At 39.4% G+C, this 16996-nt stretch overlaps 1 non-coding gene across 1 annotated transcript; it reads right to left on the bottom strand.

Moving 5' to 3' along the window:
• Window positions 1–3287: 3287 nt before the first annotated feature.
• Window positions 3288–3393, bottom strand: LOC140893952 (small nucleolar RNA R71). The gene has a single exon (XR_012153510.1). It is a non-coding gene; the product is annotated as a small nucleolar RNA R71 (small nucleolar RNA).
• Window positions 3394–16996: the final 13603 nt, after the last annotated feature.

Genomic DNA, 16996 nt, shown 5'->3' with positions numbered 1-16996 from the left:
TGTCCTGTTATTATTTTTGCTCACCTGTCTGTTGTAGAAAAAGATAAGTTGTTGAGAGTATTAAGAAATTTTAAAACTGCTTTAGGATGGTCAATTTCTGATATTAAGGGTATTAGTCCAACAATATGCATGCATAAAATTTTGATGGAAGAGTTTTATACTCCTTATGTTGATCATCAGAGGCGGTTGAACCCTGGCATGAAAGAGGTAGTGAAGAAAGAAGTTTTAAAGTTGTTGAATGCGGGAGTGATTTATGCTATTTCTGATCGTAGTTGGGTATCTCTTGTTCAAGTGGTGCCTAAGAAGGGTGGGATTACTGTGGTTAAAAATAAAAATAATAAGTTAATCTCCACACGTACAGTAACTGGCTGGCGAGTCTGTATAGATTATAGGAAGTTGAACAAAGCTACTCGTAAGGATCATTTTCCACTTCCTTTCATTGATCAAATGCTTGATAGACTTGCTGGTTATTGCTATTACTGTTTCTTAGATGGTTATTCAGGATATAATCAAATTGCTATAGCACCGGAGGATCAGGAGAAGACTACTTTTACGTGTCCCTATGGCACGTTTACTTTCAGGAGGATGCCTTTTGGCCTGTGTAATGCACCGGCGACTTTTTAGCGGTGTATGATGGCGATTTTTGCAGATATGGTGGAAGATGTGATGGAAGTTTTCATGGATGATTTTTCAGTATTTGGTTCCTCTTTTGATCATTGCTTGCATAATCTTTCTCTTATTTTACAGAGGTGCCAAGAAAAGAATTTAGTTCTTAATTAGGAGAAATGTCATTTTATGGTTCAAGAGGGCATTGTCCTTGGACATAAAGTGTCGTCCAATGGATTAGAGGTGGATTGAGCTAAAGTGGTTGCAATTGAGAAACTTCCACATCCGAAAAATATCAAGGGCATCAGAAGTTTCCTAGGCCATGCAGGGTTCTATAGGCGTTTTATCAAAGATTTTTCAAAAATCACAAAACCCCTATGTAATTTTCTTGAAAAAGATTCTACATTTATATTTGATGATGATTGTTTGCAGGCCTTCGAGAAGATCAAGATGGCGTTGATTACAGCACCCATCATGGTTGTACCAGATTGGAAGGAACCTTTTGAGTTGATGTGTGATGCTAGTGATTATGCAGTAGGAGCTATTTTGGGCCAAAGGAGAGATAAGATTTTCAGAGCAATCTATTACGCTAGTCGCACCATGGATGCCGCTCAGCAAAACTACACTACTACAGAAAAAGAGATGCTTGCAGTAGTTTTTGTTTTTGATAAATTTCGTCCATATTTAATTGGCACTAAAGTAGTTGATAAGTGCAATTTTTGCACTTATATTTTATATGAATTAGCTCGGCTTTTGTTGTGATTTGAGGGATATTATGTTTTTCTTTTTTTGTTAGTGTCAGTTGCAGGAGTTCAAGTGATATTTATTTTAGTTGATCAAAAGAGTCAAAAAGATGCAAAAAAAGTGAAGAAAAGAGGAGGAAAAAGGAATTTAAATTGATCAGGTCAGCGCCCCAGCACTCCAGCGCTATACGGAGTCTTCAGAAAGGTGAAAAGTCGAGGAAATAGAGCTCCAGCGCTATCATACCAGCGCTCCAGCGCTGTTGAAGAATGAAGTCGGGCGCTCCAGCACCGAAAGACAACGCTCGAACGCTAGGCACTGTTCTGAATTTTGGAAAGTCTTGATCGAGTTTTTAAAAGGATTTTATGACATATTTTGGAGGATACGAGGGTTTAGAGAGTATTCAGAGCATAAGGACGGCGATTGAGAGTTTAGGATTGGACAAGAGCTCGAGAATTCGGTACGAAGATGGAAGACAGCGGCATCCGGCGATGGAGAAGCTTCATTCTAATTCGTTCTAATTTCTCTTTAAACTCTATTTTTCTTAGTTGATGGATTGTTGGAAAAACATGTCTTATTTGATTTTGAATTGCGTTATGAACTAATTTCTTAGTCTAGAGGTAGACAGATCTTGATTGGAAACCATGATTGAGATATTTTGATTTATATATTTAAATTTCTTCGCATAGTTTATTTGTGTTTTCTTGATATTAATGCTTTCAATTTACTGGCCATAGATTGAATGATAATTTATTTAGAATCTAACACTCGAGAGAGGAGATTTTGAATACGACATAGGAAAATACATTTTTGGTGTTTATATTGTTCGAGATGCATATAACTCCATAGAAGTTATTAGAAGAATTCTTGTGCTATTTACCGGATTTAATAATTGAACTTTGATAGAGATATTGAGTTTGTTATTGAATACGAATTTCTTCTTGACATTCGAGAGAGGTAATAGAAAATAATAGAGATTCTTGGCTAATAAACCAGAAGATTTGATAATTGAACAATCATTAGAAATAAATTGTGGTGAACAGTCAAGTGAAGTCGAACCTCTAGCATTCTTTGCTTATTGAATTTTTCTCTCGTGAACTCGTGGTTATTTAGTTTTGTTTCTTGCAAATTTTAGTTTTATAAAAATCAAACCATTTTCATAGCTCTACATAGGATTAGGATTTTATTAGTTGCAAATATTTGATATAATATCATTTATTCATTCTCCGTGGGATCGACTTGGACTTAATTCCTATATTATAACTTGACATCGTGCGCTTGCGAGCGAAAAACATGCAACAAGTTTTTGGCGCCGTTGCCGGGGAATGAATTTTATTTGATTTATATTAAATTGTGCTAATTAGTCTTAATTTTGATTTAGAGCATTTTATTTTATTTTGTTGGTTCTAATTTTAAATCTTTCCTATCTATGCAGTTTATGCGAAAAAGCCAAAGTTACGACTCACTGCTCTTTGATCCGAAAATCCAAAAAACCGCTAAAGATTTGAGAAAAGCTAGAAGAGAAGAGTTGCAACAAATGGCTGAAGAAAGGGAAAGAGCTGTCAATAATGCTCCGGTCCCGATCAGAGATCACTTTCGACCGATGATCAATACTCATTATTCTGGGATAGCTAGGCAGAATATCACAGCAAATAATTTTGAGTTGAAGCCAGCTCTGATTAATATGGTGCAGCAAAATCAGTTTAGGGGTGCAGCTACTGAAGATCCAAATTTTCACCTGCGTACATTTCTGGAGATTGCTGACACAGTAAAGATTCATGGTGTTACTGAGGACACAATCAAACTACGATTGTTCCCGTTCTCTCTTAGGGACAATGCTCGTAGTTGGTTGCAATCACTACCTCTTGGGAGTATCACTACATGGGATGATATGACTTCCAAATTTCTGGCTAAGTATTTACCACCTGCTAAGTCGACTCAGTTGAAAATAGAGATCACTACATTCGAACAGCAGGATTTTGAGCAATTGTATGAAGCCTGGGAACGGTACAAGGAGTTTCTTAGGAAGTGTCCAAATCATAATTTTCCAGATTGGGAACAGATCGAATTATTCTACAATGGTTTGAATGGGCCAACTCGTATTTCTATGGATGCTGCAGCTGGAGATTAAATATTTTCTAAATTTCCTGAACAGGCTTATGAGATGCTTGAGAAAATGACTGTTAACAGTTATTAGTGGCCGAGTGAGAGATCTGCAATAAGAAAGCCTGCTGGAATTCATGAGGTTGATGCATTCACTGCTTTGACTGCTCATATGGCTACTATTTCTACACAGTTGGCTGCACTGACCAAAGGGAATCAAAGTTCTACTGAGACTGCATCACTGGCAACTGCAGTAAATTCTGCTGATGGATTTGAGAGTGTGGAGCAAGCGCAATATGTGAACAACCGGAATTACAACAATTATAGAGGCAATCCTGTACCCAATCAGTATCATCCTAGTTTGCGTAATCATGAGAATTTTTCCTATGCAAACAATAAGAATGTGTTGAATCCTCCACCGGGGTTCAATACTCAGAATGGTGAGGGTAAGGCATCTTTGGAAGATTTGGTGCATAATTTTATTTCAGAGTCTTCCACAAGATTTAAGAGGAATGAGAATAAGCTGGATAGTATGGAGACGCAATTGACCAATGTGAGCGCTTCTATAAAAAATCTTGAAATGCAAATTGGTCAACTGGCAAATGCATTGAATAATTAGCAGAGAGGTGTGTTTCCTAGCAATACTGAGGTTAATCCAAGGGAGCAGTGCAAGGCTGTCATGCTTATAAGTGGTAAAGAACTTGGGACTGATAACCCGAAGGCAGTGGATGATGAGGAAGTTGAAGAGATTGTGGTGGAGTCCGATAATTCTGATAGCAAAAATTCCAGCAAGTCTGCAGTTGTGCTGAGAAACCGCCTGTGCCAAAATCTGTTCTGCCATATCCTCAGCGGTTCAAGAAGAAAGCGTTGGATGAAAAATTTTCTAAGTTTCTTGACATCATCAAGAAAATTCATATAAATATTCCATTCGCTGATGCTTTGGAGCAGATGCCGCATTATGCTAAATTCATGAAGGATGTGATGGCGAGGAAGAGAAAGCTTGAAGAGTTCGAAACAGTGAAGTTGCCAGAGGAGTGCAGCGCCATCCTGCAAAAGAAGCTACCACAGAAATTGAAAGATCCAGGGAGTTTTACTATTCCTTGTATTATTGGTGGTGCGACTGTTAATAGGGCATTATGTGATTTAGGTGCAAGTATTAATTTAATGCCTTTGTCTATTTTCAGATCTTTGGAGCTTGGCGAGGTGAAACCAACCACGATTACTCTGTAGTTGGCTGATCGTTCTTTGACATATCCTCGAGGAGTTGTGGAAGACATCTTGGTAAAAGTAGATAAGTTTATTTTTCCTGCTGACTTTGTAGTTCTTGATATGGAAGAAGATCAAGATGTCCCTCTAATTTTGGGGAAACCATTCTTGGCGACTAGCAGAGCATTAATTGATGTGCAGGAGGATGAACTAACTCTACGAGTTGGTGCTGAAGCTGTCACCTTCAATATCTATAAAACCATGAAATACCAAGATGAGGTACATTCTTGTAATTGCATTGATTCATCTGATTCTCATGAAAATAATTTTTGTGCAGGAATGGAGTTGGAGGACGCATTGGCTAGGTGCTTGATTAATTCCATAAATCAAGTGGATGGTGATGATTGGGAACTTAGAGAGCAAATTCTTGCTCTTGAAAGTTTGCCAAAGGAAAAAGATGGCAAAGAAAAAATTGAAGCTTTGCCTGAGGAAGCCAGCAAAGAGGTACCAGTTTCTACTCCTGAATTGAAAGAACTGCCTGGTCATTTATGTTATGAATTTTTGGGAGAAAATTCGTCTAACCCCGGTCATTATTTCATCTTCTCTTACTCATAATGAAAAGGAAAAATTATTAAGAGTTTTGAGAAAATTTAAATCTGATTTGGGTTGGTCTATTTCTGATATCAAGGGAATTAGTCCCAATATTTGCATGCATAAGATTTTAATGGAGGAGTCGTATAGTCCTTATGTTGATCATCAAAGGAGATTAAATCCTGCGATGAAAGAAGTAGTTAAAGCTGAGGTTTTGAAATTATTGAATGCTGGTATTATTTATGCTATATCTGACAGTTCTTGGGTGTCGCCATTATAGGTTGTGCCGAAAAAAGGAGGTATGACTGTGGTAAAAAAATGAGAAAAATGAGTTGATTTCGACTCGTACTGTTACTGGTTGGAGAGTTTGCATTGATTATAGAAGGTTGAATAAGGCTACTAGAAAAGATCATTTTCCTCTTCCTTTTATTGATCAGATGCTTGACAGGTTGGCAGGTTATACACATTACTGTTTTTTAGATGGCTATTCTGGCTACAATCAAATTGCTATAGCGCCAGAGGATCAAGAGAAAACAACTTTCACATGTCCCTATGGTACTTATGCTTTTAGGAGAATGCCATTTGGTTTGTGTAATGCACCGGCTACTTTTCAGCGGTGCATGATGACAATTTTTTCTGACATGGTGGAAGAAGTTATGGAAATTTTTATGGATGATTTTTCTGTGTTTGGGTTTTCTTTTGATCATTGTTTGCACAATCTGACCCTTGTTTTGCAGCATTGCCAAGAGAAAAATCTAGTGCTTAACTGGGAAAAATGTCACTTCATGGTGGAAGAAGGCATCGTACTTGGGCATAAAGTATCATCTAATGGGCTTGAGGTGGATCGAGCAAAAGTGGTTGCGATTGAAAAGCTTCCACCGCCAAATAATGTGAAAGCCATTAGAAGATTCTTGGGACACTCCGGGTTCTATCGTCGCTTTATTAGAGATTTTTCTAAAATTACTAAACCTTTGTGTAATTTATTAGAAAAAGATACATCTTTTATTTTTGATGATTCGTGTTTGCAGGCATTCACAAAGATCAAGGAGGCATTAATTTCTGCGCCTATTATGATTGCACCTGACTGGAAGGAGCCGTTTGAAGTGATGTGTGATGCCAGCGATTATGCTGTGGGATCAGTTTTGGGGCAAAGAAGAGATAAGATATTTTGGGCGATTTACTACGCCAGCCACACTCTTGACGGAGCACAACAGAATTACACTACTACAGAGAAAGAGATGTTGGCTGTGGTGTTCTCATTTGACAAATTCAGTTCGTATCTCATTGACTCTAGAGTAATTGTTTATACTGACCATGTAGCAATTCACTATCTATTTGCCAAAAAGGATGCCAAGTCGAGATTGATTCGGTGGATACTCTTACTACAAGAGTTTGACTTTGAAATTAGAGACAAGAAAGGGAGTGAAAATTTAGTGGCGGATCATCTGTCTTGCTTGGAGTTGGAAGGAAAAGCTAAATATGAACTCATCAAGGAACAATTTCCTGATGAACATCTTTTTGAGGTAAATTCTAAACTTTCTTGGTTTGCTGACTTTGCTAATTTTCTTTCTTGTGATGTTTTGCCTCCAGATCTTAATCATCACCAAAGGAAGAAATTTTTCCATGATGCCAAGTTTTATCTATGGGATGATCCATTTGTGTACAAGAAGTGTTCGGACCAAGTGATAAGGAGATGTGTAGATGAAGCTGAAGCAAAAGAAATTTTGGAACAATGTCAATCTGCGCCGTATGGTGGTCACTTTGGAGCCTTACGGACAGCCTCCAAGGTACTTCAGTCTGGTTTTTATTGGCCAAATTTATTCAAAGACAATTATACCTTGGTAAAATCATGTGATAGATGTCAAAGGATGGGAAATATATCTAGGCGTCATGAATTACCTCTCACAAATAATTTAGAGGTTGAATTATTCGATGTGTGGGGTATTGATTTTATGGGACCGTTTCCCCCCTCCTTTGGTCAATCTTATATTTTATTGGATGTTGATTATGTTTCGAAATAGGTGGAAGCAATCGCCACCCCCACGAATGATGCTCGTGTAGTGGTTAAGTTTGTGCAGAAAAATATTTTCACAAGGTTTGGAATCCCAAGGGCCATAATCAGTGATGAAGGTACGTATTTTTGCAATAAAATATTTAATTCATTACTGACAAAATATGGTGTTAGGCATAAAGTGGCGTGTGCATACCATCCGCAAACAAATGGGCAAGCTGAAATATCCACCGGGAAATTAAGCAAATTTTGGAAAAGACTATCAACACGAACCGGAAGGATTGGGCAATCAAGTTGGATGATGCACTATGGGCATACCGGACCGCGTTCAAAACTCCTATTTGCATGTCGCCATACATGCTGGTCTTTGGTAAAGCATGTCATCTGCCAGTAGAGTTGGAGCATCGAGCGTATTGGGCAGTGAAAAAGCTGAATTTTGATCTGAAAGCTGCCGGTGAAGAGCGATTGTTGCAGTTACAAGAGATCGAGGAGTTTTGTAATCATTCATACGAAAATGCGAAGCTCTACAAAGAACAGACCAAAAAGTGGCATGAAAAAATATTACTGAAAAGAGAATTCGAGCCGGGACAACATGTATTATTGTTTAATTCTCGTCTCAGATTATTTCCAGGTAAGTTGAAATCTCGTTGGTCTAGTCCGTTCACCGTGGTGAAAGTGCATCCATATGGAGCCATTGAACTGAGCTCTTAAGATGGTCAGACATTCCAAGTCAATGGGCAGAGGTTGAAACATTACTTTGGTACTGAAGTGCGGAACATGGAGAAAGTTGATTTGATCGAACCTGCGTAAAAACACCAGGAATATCTGGCTGACGATGTTAAATCAAGCGCTCTTTGGGAGGCAACCCAAATTTTATTTCGTTTTAATTTTATTTTATTTTATTTTAGTTAATTTTATTGAATTTTAGTAGTTTTATTTATTTTACTACTTTTGGTCCTAATTCGGAGTTTTATTGCAGGTACTTTTCTTCACAAAAATTTCATTTTGGAGTATGAAATTCGAGCAGTAAGCGCCACAACGCTACTTATTCCGCGCTCCAGCGCCCTTCTTAAGCATAAATTAAAATCAAAATTCGATCATTTAGCGCTCCAGCTCTTGCTCTAACGCTCCAGCGCTATTCTGGGAATTCCGAAGTCGAAGCTTTGGCGCTCCAGTGCCACATATGCAGTGCTCCAGCGCGCTCTCGGACAAGCATCGGGCGCTCCAACGCCATTCATTAGCGCTCCAGCGCTGCTGCGTATATACAGAAAAAAAGGGATCTTGCAAATCAGATTTTCACCCTTCACTCTAATTCGTCCGCCTCCAAGCCATCTTTTCCCCTCAGCTTCGAAAAATTCTTCAGAAATATCCATCACCATCATCGCGTGTCTATTTATTATATCATATAATCCAAGCTTCTTGTGCGGCGGTCCAATTTTTAGAAAAGTATCAGCTAGGTTCTTCGTGCGGACAGTGCATCATCAAATTTTTATTCTTCTGTCGCAGTGAGCGTTCGAATCCATGGATCACGGAGGCGGTTTGGGCTTTGAATTTGCTGGAATTGTTGCTATAAATCAAGGTATTGTGAAAACTTTTCTAATCACTGGGTGTTCGAGATTCATGTGGTCCGATTTTTGACTGGGGTTTGATTCAAGTTCCCTTGTAAATTAATTGGTGATTATCAGAAATTGTTGTGACACAAGGGTGAACTGTGCGTGTATCTAAAAATTGGTAGAATTTGAGTTATCGTTTTGTTGGAAAATTGTGAATCTTGCTTGTTGTGCGTGTCATTAAGTGTGTATTGTGGTTTGTCTGAGGCCGTGTATATTGGGTTGGAGTGGTTACATGGCACGGTGTATTGGTGTATGGTTTGTGATTGTCCGGTGTAGTGACAAGGGAGTGATTACTGTTGAGTTTTAATTGAAGTATTGTAATGGCACCGAGAAAGAAACAAAAGCAAGTGGCATCTTCGTCAGGTACTTTCGATGCCCATCGGTTTTGGGATAAAGAGGCCGCCAAGAATTATCTTCTCATGTGAGCAAGAGCATGGTTAGAGAAAGAGGTTTTGATCCTAATTCTCCTCTACCATTGTGGGATGTACGACATGCAGCTCATGAGCGAAAATGGATGGGTTTTGTCCAACCTCCCGGTGATGCCGTGGTTTCCTTAGTCCAAGAATTTTATGCCAATCTGAAGTGCAAGCATGAACAATACCATGTATTAGTGCGAGGTCAGCGGGTGGCTTTTGATGGGCATACCATTAACACCCTCTATGGTATGCCATCTATAGATGAGGATGAGTATTCGGCATTCAAGGCAAGTGATGTGGACTACGATGAGATTATTGCCACTCTTTGTGAAGAAGGGGCACAGTGGAAGATGAAGAATGGATCAGTGGTGCATTTTCCTTCTAGGAAAATGAACCAAGACGCGAGGCCTTGGTTTTTTCTGATAGCTGCTCATGTGCTGCCCACCAGCCACACTTCTGATGTGACAACAAAATGGGCTGTCCTGACGTACAGTATTGTCACAGGAAAGACGGTGAACTTGGGGAACATCATTCAGGACTCCATTATTGCGGCAGTTAAGGGCACCACGACTGGTGGATTGCCGCACCCTGCTCTGCTCACATCACTTTGTGCACATGTTGGAGTTACATGGGGTGCAGATAAAGAGCTTTTTAAGGTTCAATGACCTATTACTGGGACTACACGGGAGAATTTACCGCCACCTCCGAGAGCAGCAGCATCTCAGGATCGCCCTGTTAGTAGCAGCCAGCCACCACCACTACCACTTCAGGGAGCTGATACGATTTATGATGAGCGGTTGACACATTTGGAGCAGAGGCTAGACAGTCATTGCCGTCAGACTGATCAGTTCATGGATTATATGGTGGATTTCACGATGAGCCTTGCCTAGCGTTTTCCTGGATCCAGCGAGTATCAGCCATTTCCCCAGCCTCCTGTTTGGCCCCCTCAGGGTGAGGACATGGACGATGACCACTGACGGTCATTGTCGTAGGTATGTGTATGTTCCTTGTTATTCTCGATATATTGCACATTGAGGACAATGCACATATCTAAGTTTGGGGGGGTGTTGTTGTTTTGGATGAATTGATTGTTGTTGACATTGAAGTGAAGTTGAGTTGCGAGTTTGATGGGTTGTTGCATGCTAAATTAGTCACTAGTTCCTGCATCTGTGTTTTTAGTTTTTTCGTTCGTATTATGTTTCTGCTGGTTTTGTTTTCTGTCTGTTTTATTGTTCGTTTGTTCGTTTTTGTGTTTGTTTGTGTGTTCGTGTTTTTGAAAAAAAAATGTGAAAATTAGAAAAACAAAAGAAAAATGGCCTATGATGATGAAGTTAGAAAAAGAAAAAGAGTTTATAATCTAGTGTTGGCGACATTTTATCTTGAGTTCTCACTTTTTATGCACTATAGCCTTGACTGTCGATACTCCTGATAAGTAGAAAAAGTTATGTGGATTTTGTAAGTGGATTGGATAATTTGATTCTTAACTCTGGCGATTTATGCTCAAAATCGAGGTAGACCGATACAAGCATAAAAATGATTTAGGCAAAAATTTAATTGATGACTCCATCCGGGTTAGGAATAAGGGACTGAAATCCTAGTCGTCTTATGCTTGACTAAGCATGCAGATTAAATGGGGTGCAAAAGTAAAAATCTAAATTTTCTTACAAATCCATCTGGGCTTGGACAGTGTTTGAAATCCTATTCACTGTTCTATGCTAAGTTTGTGGAAAAAAAATAATGGGGTTGATGCTCCATCTGGGCTATAGATGAGGGGATTAAAATTCGAATCTTATCTTTAGTTATAGCTAAGTCTGCGGGTAATTTATGGGGCTGAAATGAAAAAAATAAAATAAAACCAGGTGTAAAATCCGGTAATTTTGAAAAAAAAAAGAGTCCTTTTGATTTATGCGAGTAGAAGTTGAACTTGGTTGAGAGTATTCTGAAACTAGAGGGCGGGGTTAATGACTCTTTGAAGCTTACTGGTTGCATGATTTGATCAAACGTTAGGTGGGTAGATGAGATTGGCTAATCACACACACACGAGGACTCTTGAGAAAATTAGCTACTCATGGATTAATTGTTGAACATCTGAGGCCAGTTGGATTATTCTAGTTTTATTTCTTTCTTGTGTGTTTTTAATTCCTTGTGCGTCTTAGTTTTTTTTATTTGTTTTGTTTTGCTCGGGACGAGGAAAAGTCTAAGTTTGGGGGGATTTGATAAGTGCAATTTTTGCACTTATATTTTATATGAATTAGCTCGGCTTTTGTTGTGATTTGAGGGATATTATGTTTTTCTTTTGTTGTTAGTGTCGGTTGCAGGAGTTCAAGTGATATTTATTTTAGTTGATCAAAAGAGTTAAAAAGATGCAAAAAGAGTGAAGAAAAGAGGAGGAAAAAGGAATTTAAATTGATCAGGTCAGCGCCCCAGCGCCTGAATTCCAGCGCTCCAGCGCTATACGGAGTCTTCCGAAAGGTGAAAAGGCGAGGAAATAGCGCTCCAGCGCTATCATACCAGCGCTCCAGCGCTGTTGAAGAATGAAGTCGGGCGCTCCAGCGCTAGGCAGTGTTCTGAATTTTGGAAAGCCTTGATCGAGTTTTTAAAAGGATTTTATGACTTATTTTGGAGGATACGAGGGTTTAGAGAGTATTCAGAGCATGACGGTGATTGAGAGTTTAGGATTGGACAAGAGCTCAAGAATTCGGTACGAAGACGAAAGACGGCGGCATTCAGCGATGGAGAAGCTTCATTCTAATTTGTTCTAGTTTCTCTTTAAACTCTATTTTTCTTAGTTTATGGATTGTTGGAAAAACATGTCTTATTTGATTTTGAATTGCGTTATGAACTGATTTCTTTGTCTAGAGGTAGACGGATCTTGACTGGAAACCATGATTGAGATATTTTGATTTATATATTTAAATTTCTTCGCACAGTTTATTTGTGTTTTCCTAATCTTAATGCTTTCAATTTACTGGCCATAGATTAAATGATAATTTATTTAGAATCTATCACTCGAGAGAGGATATTTTGAATACGACATAGGAAAATACATCTTTGGTGTTTATAATGTTCGAGAGGCATATAACTCCATAGAAGTCATTAGAAGAATTCTTGTGCTATTTACCGGATTTAATAATTGAACTTTGATAGAGATATTGAGTTTGTTATTGAATACGAATTTCTACTTGACACTCGAGAGAGGTAGTAGAAAATAATAGGGATTCTTGGCTAATACACTAGAAGAATTGATAATTGAACAATCATTAGAAATAAATTGTGGTAAACAGTCAAGTGAAGTCGAACCTCTAGCATTCTTCGCTTATTGAATTTTTCTCTCGTCAACTCGTGGTTATTTAGTTTTGTTTCTTGCAAATTTTAGTTTTATAAAAATCAAACAATTTTCGTAGCTCTACATAGGATTAGGATTTTATTAGTTGCAAATATTTGATATAATATCATTTATACATTCTCCGTGGGATCGACTTGGACTTAATTCCTATATTATAACTTGACATCGTGCGCTTGCGAGAGAAAAACATGCAACAGTAGTAGTTTACACTGACCATGCAGCGATTCGCTATTTATTTGCCAAGAAGGATGCCAAGCCACGCTTGATAAGGTGGATTTTGCTTCTACAAGAATTTGATTTTGAAATCAAGGATAAGAAGGGTAGTGAAAATCAGGTTGCTGATCACTTGTCGAGATTGGAGCTAGAAGATGTTAAAGAGGAGGAAAGCATAAAGGAATTATTTTCGGATGAACAGATCTTTGAGGTAAGTTCCTCTACTCCATGGTTTGCTGATATTGCTAAATTTTTGTCTTCTGGTGCTATGCCTCCAGAATTGAACCAACATCAGAAAAAGAAATTTTTCCATGACGTCAAGTTCTAATTGTGGGATGATCCCTATATGTTCAAACGTTGTGACAATCAAGTGATTCGGAGATGTGTGGCAGGGCAAGACGCACATGAAATTCTGGAACAATGTCATTCAGCACCATATGGAGGAAATTTTGAAGCAACCCGGACTGCTGCTAAGTTATTACAATATAGTTTTTATTGGCCTACATTGTTTAAAGATAGTTATACCTTAGTGAAATCATGTGATAAGTGTCAAAGAACGGGAAATATTTCTAGAAGGCATGAATTACCCCTCACAAATATTTTATAAGTGGAATTGTTTGATGTGTGGGGTATTGATTTTATGGGTCCCTTTCCCCCTTCTTTTGGGTACACTTATATTTTATTAGTAGTTGATTATGTTTCGAAATGGGTGGAAGCCATTGCCACCTCTACTAATGACGCTCGTGTTGTAGTAAAGTTTCTGCAAAAGAATATTTTTACGAGGTTTGGAACTCCACGAGCAATAATCAGTGATGAAGGTACGCACTTTTGCAATAAGATTTTTAATACCTTGCTGACTAAGTATGGTGTCAGGCATAAGGTGGCGTGTGCATACCATCCTCAAACTAATGGCCAGGCGGAGATATCTAACGGGGAAATCAAGAAAATCTTGGAGAAAACGGTTAAGAAAAATCGGAAAGATTGGGCAATCAAGCTAGATGACGCTATTTGGGCCTACCCCACTGCTTTCAAAACACCCATTGGGATGTCTCCCTACAGGCTGGTTTTTGGTAAGACATGTCATTTACCTTTGGAGTTGGAGCACAAGGCATTTTGGGCTATCAAGAAGTTAAACATGGATCTCGAAGAATCCGGGGATTTGCGGAAACTACAGTTGAATGAATTGGATGAATTCCAAAATGAAGCTAATGAGAATGCCAAGATATACAAGGAGCAAACAAAAAAGCGTCATGATAAAAACATTGTGCATAGGGAATTCGAAACGGATCAGAAAGTTTGGTTATTTATCTCTCATTTGAAATTATTTCCAGGAAAGTTGAAATAGCGATGGTCCGGGCCGTTTCTTGTGGTGACCATTTATCCACATGGTGCCATTGAATTTAGATGTCCAGATGGAAGAATTTTCAAGGTTAATGGACAGAGAGTCAAGCACTTCTTTTGCAATGACGTACAACCTGCGTCCAGCGCATTGCTTGAAGATTTCAAATAAGACTGATGCAAGTCGGGCTGATGACTTTAAACCAAGCGCTTTTTGGGAGGCAACCCAAACTTTTTAGTTTATGTCTTTATTTTTGTTGATTTTTCATTTATTTTTGCTTTTCAGTCTTTACTTATGTTTTGGTTTTCTTTGGAAGTAATTTGGGTATTTTTTCTTTATTTTTTCAGGTTTTTGGAGCCCAAGTTTGAGCCAAAGGGGCGCCCGCCCCATCTAGAGGCGTGCCCACGCATCCCTTGAATTATTTCAAGAGTTTTATTCGAGCTCGAGGCGCGCCCGCCCCAGTAACCAGCGCGCCCGCTCCGCTCCTGAAGTCACCCTTTCATTTTTTTTTCGAGCTTACGGCGCGCCCGCTCCACACATCAGCGCGCCCGCCCCGATTACAAGCCCTATTTTGTGCGAACTAAAGGCGCGCCCGCCCCGTCCCTGCATTCATCCACACGCACACTGCCGAAGTAAAGGCGCGCCCGCCCTATCCATCCGCGCGCCCGCCCCGCCTGTTCTATTCCGTATATCCGACTTCTCCCTTCTTTTCTTTCTTCAAATTTTTTCCCTTATCCATCCTCACGCCTCCTTCCATTCTCCCAGTTCACTAATCGGCTATTCTATCTTACAATCTCCAACATACACCCTCTAATTTATTTTGTCATCATCTTTTCGAAGCGGATTGGTCTCACCACATTGCTAAGGGGTGCGCCTCGATTCGGAATTCTGTCGGTTCTACAACGGGGAAAATTTTGCTTATCTACTCTTATCGGACTCGTCTAGAGTAAGTTCGTCTTCTTGTGATCATAACTTGATTTGGGTGGAGCGTATTCAGCAATTAAGTCTATTGCGGTGTGTGCATATTGAAGTATTGTGTGATTAATCAATCCGTGGAGGCTGGATTCTATTGGATTGTATTTGAAGCTATCATTGTTGTTTGTTAATTGTGGAGTCTATTAAAGTTTGGGGGAGTTGTGGTTGTTGCAATTTGGTTCATTGTTGTGGTTCAGTGGTTTGCATTCTAAGTGTTTGAATAAAGGCACCAAAGAAGAAGCTAAAATCTATTGCATCATCTTCTACTGCTGCTCCGGAGCCTGAACCGCAGCATTTTTGGAATGAGATTTCAGAAGAGAATTATCAACGATGTCTAGGGAAAACGATACTACCCGAGCGTGGTTTTGATACGATATCCGGATTTGGGAATGATGAGTTTATGAGTCCTATAGGCCGGGCTGTCTCTGGTCATCAATGGCTAAAATTTGCTCAGCCACCACAGGATGCAGTCGTCACCTTAGTTCGTGAATTTTATGCGAACTTGAAAGTAAAACACATGCAGCTTAAAGTGCTTGTCCGCGGGAAGTTGGTGCCTTTTGATGCTCACACGATTAACACTATGTACAATCTCCCGCCAGTGTTTCACGATGAGTACGCGGAATACAAAGCTAATGAAGTGGATTACAAGGCGATTCTGAGCCGTATATGTATTCCGGGCGCGTAATGGAGAATGGGCCGTGATCACTTGCTTTCCAAATTGAAGAAGATTGAACTAATTCCTGATGCTAAGCTTTGGTATAATTTTGTGTGTGCTAGGCTTAAACCAACTGACCATGAGCATGAGATGACCCGCAAACACGCTATTCTTGTTTACTATATTTTGGAGGGCAAAGCTATTGATTTGGGACAGATTTTCCAAGCAATGATTCAAGGTGCGGCGGAAGGTAAGAAGACTGGAGGGTTTGCATTGCCGGCACTTATCACTGATCTTTGTGAAGAGGCGGGAGTAAAGTGGAGCCAGAATAAAGAATTGCTGAAAGCTACTGCTCCTATTGTTTGTCATGCTCCATTCCGTATGGTGTCGATTTCAGAGCAAAGAATGTGCGCTGAGAGGCGATATTTTAATGAGAGAGCAGCTGCACGGCGAGGCCCTGCCACTCAACCTCAGGCCCCACCTATTGCGCCCAACCATGTTGCTATTCTGGAGGACGAATTGCGATTGCACCTTCAAGAGTTTTGGACGTTTCAGCAGAATACTGGTGTCTTTATGGACTACATGATGGATTTTACAGATGCTTTGCGACATCAGTTTCCACAGGCTGCTAGTTCCGCTCACCCATTCCCTCTGTATCCACAGTGGCCACCCACTTTTGGCCCTTATGATCTTGGCCATGATGATGCTGCTGGTGATGGCGACGACCACTGACGGTCGTCGTTTGTGGTACATCTCATTTATGCTTTCTTGTTTTAATTCATTGAGGACAATGAATGTACTAAGTTTGGGGGGATTGTGTCCTTTTTGACATTTGGTGTTTTTGTTTTTGTTTTTTCTTTTGCTTTTGCTTTTGCTTTTGCTTTTGTTTTGTTTTGTGTTTTATTTTAGTTGTTGATTTTTAGGAGTTGTGTTGTGTTGGTGTGCGGCTAAGTTTGATAAAATTATGTAGTTGTGGTTTTAGGTGAATGCTGTTGAGAAGTCATGAATGAAATTGATTAATGGCCAATGATGTTAACTTTTTGTTTGTAACTGAAATCCATGACCATTTGCCTAGCCGACAAAATTTTTGAATGAACGGAACCAAGTGAACAATTGAACTCCTATATACTCAGTGATTTTGCTTGAATCTGAATTTTGAGACAAACAAACATAAAAATAAT

Source organism: Henckelia pumila, chromosome 3 (genome assembly GCF_033568475.1).
Source record: "Henckelia pumila isolate YLH828 chromosome 3, ASM3356847v2, whole genome shotgun sequence".
In the NCBI taxonomy this organism is placed as follows: Eukaryota; Viridiplantae; Streptophyta; class Magnoliopsida; order Lamiales; family Gesneriaceae; genus Henckelia; species Henckelia pumila.
The sequence above is the reverse complement of the archived record's forward strand: the minus strand, read 5'-3'. Positions and strand labels throughout refer to the sequence as shown.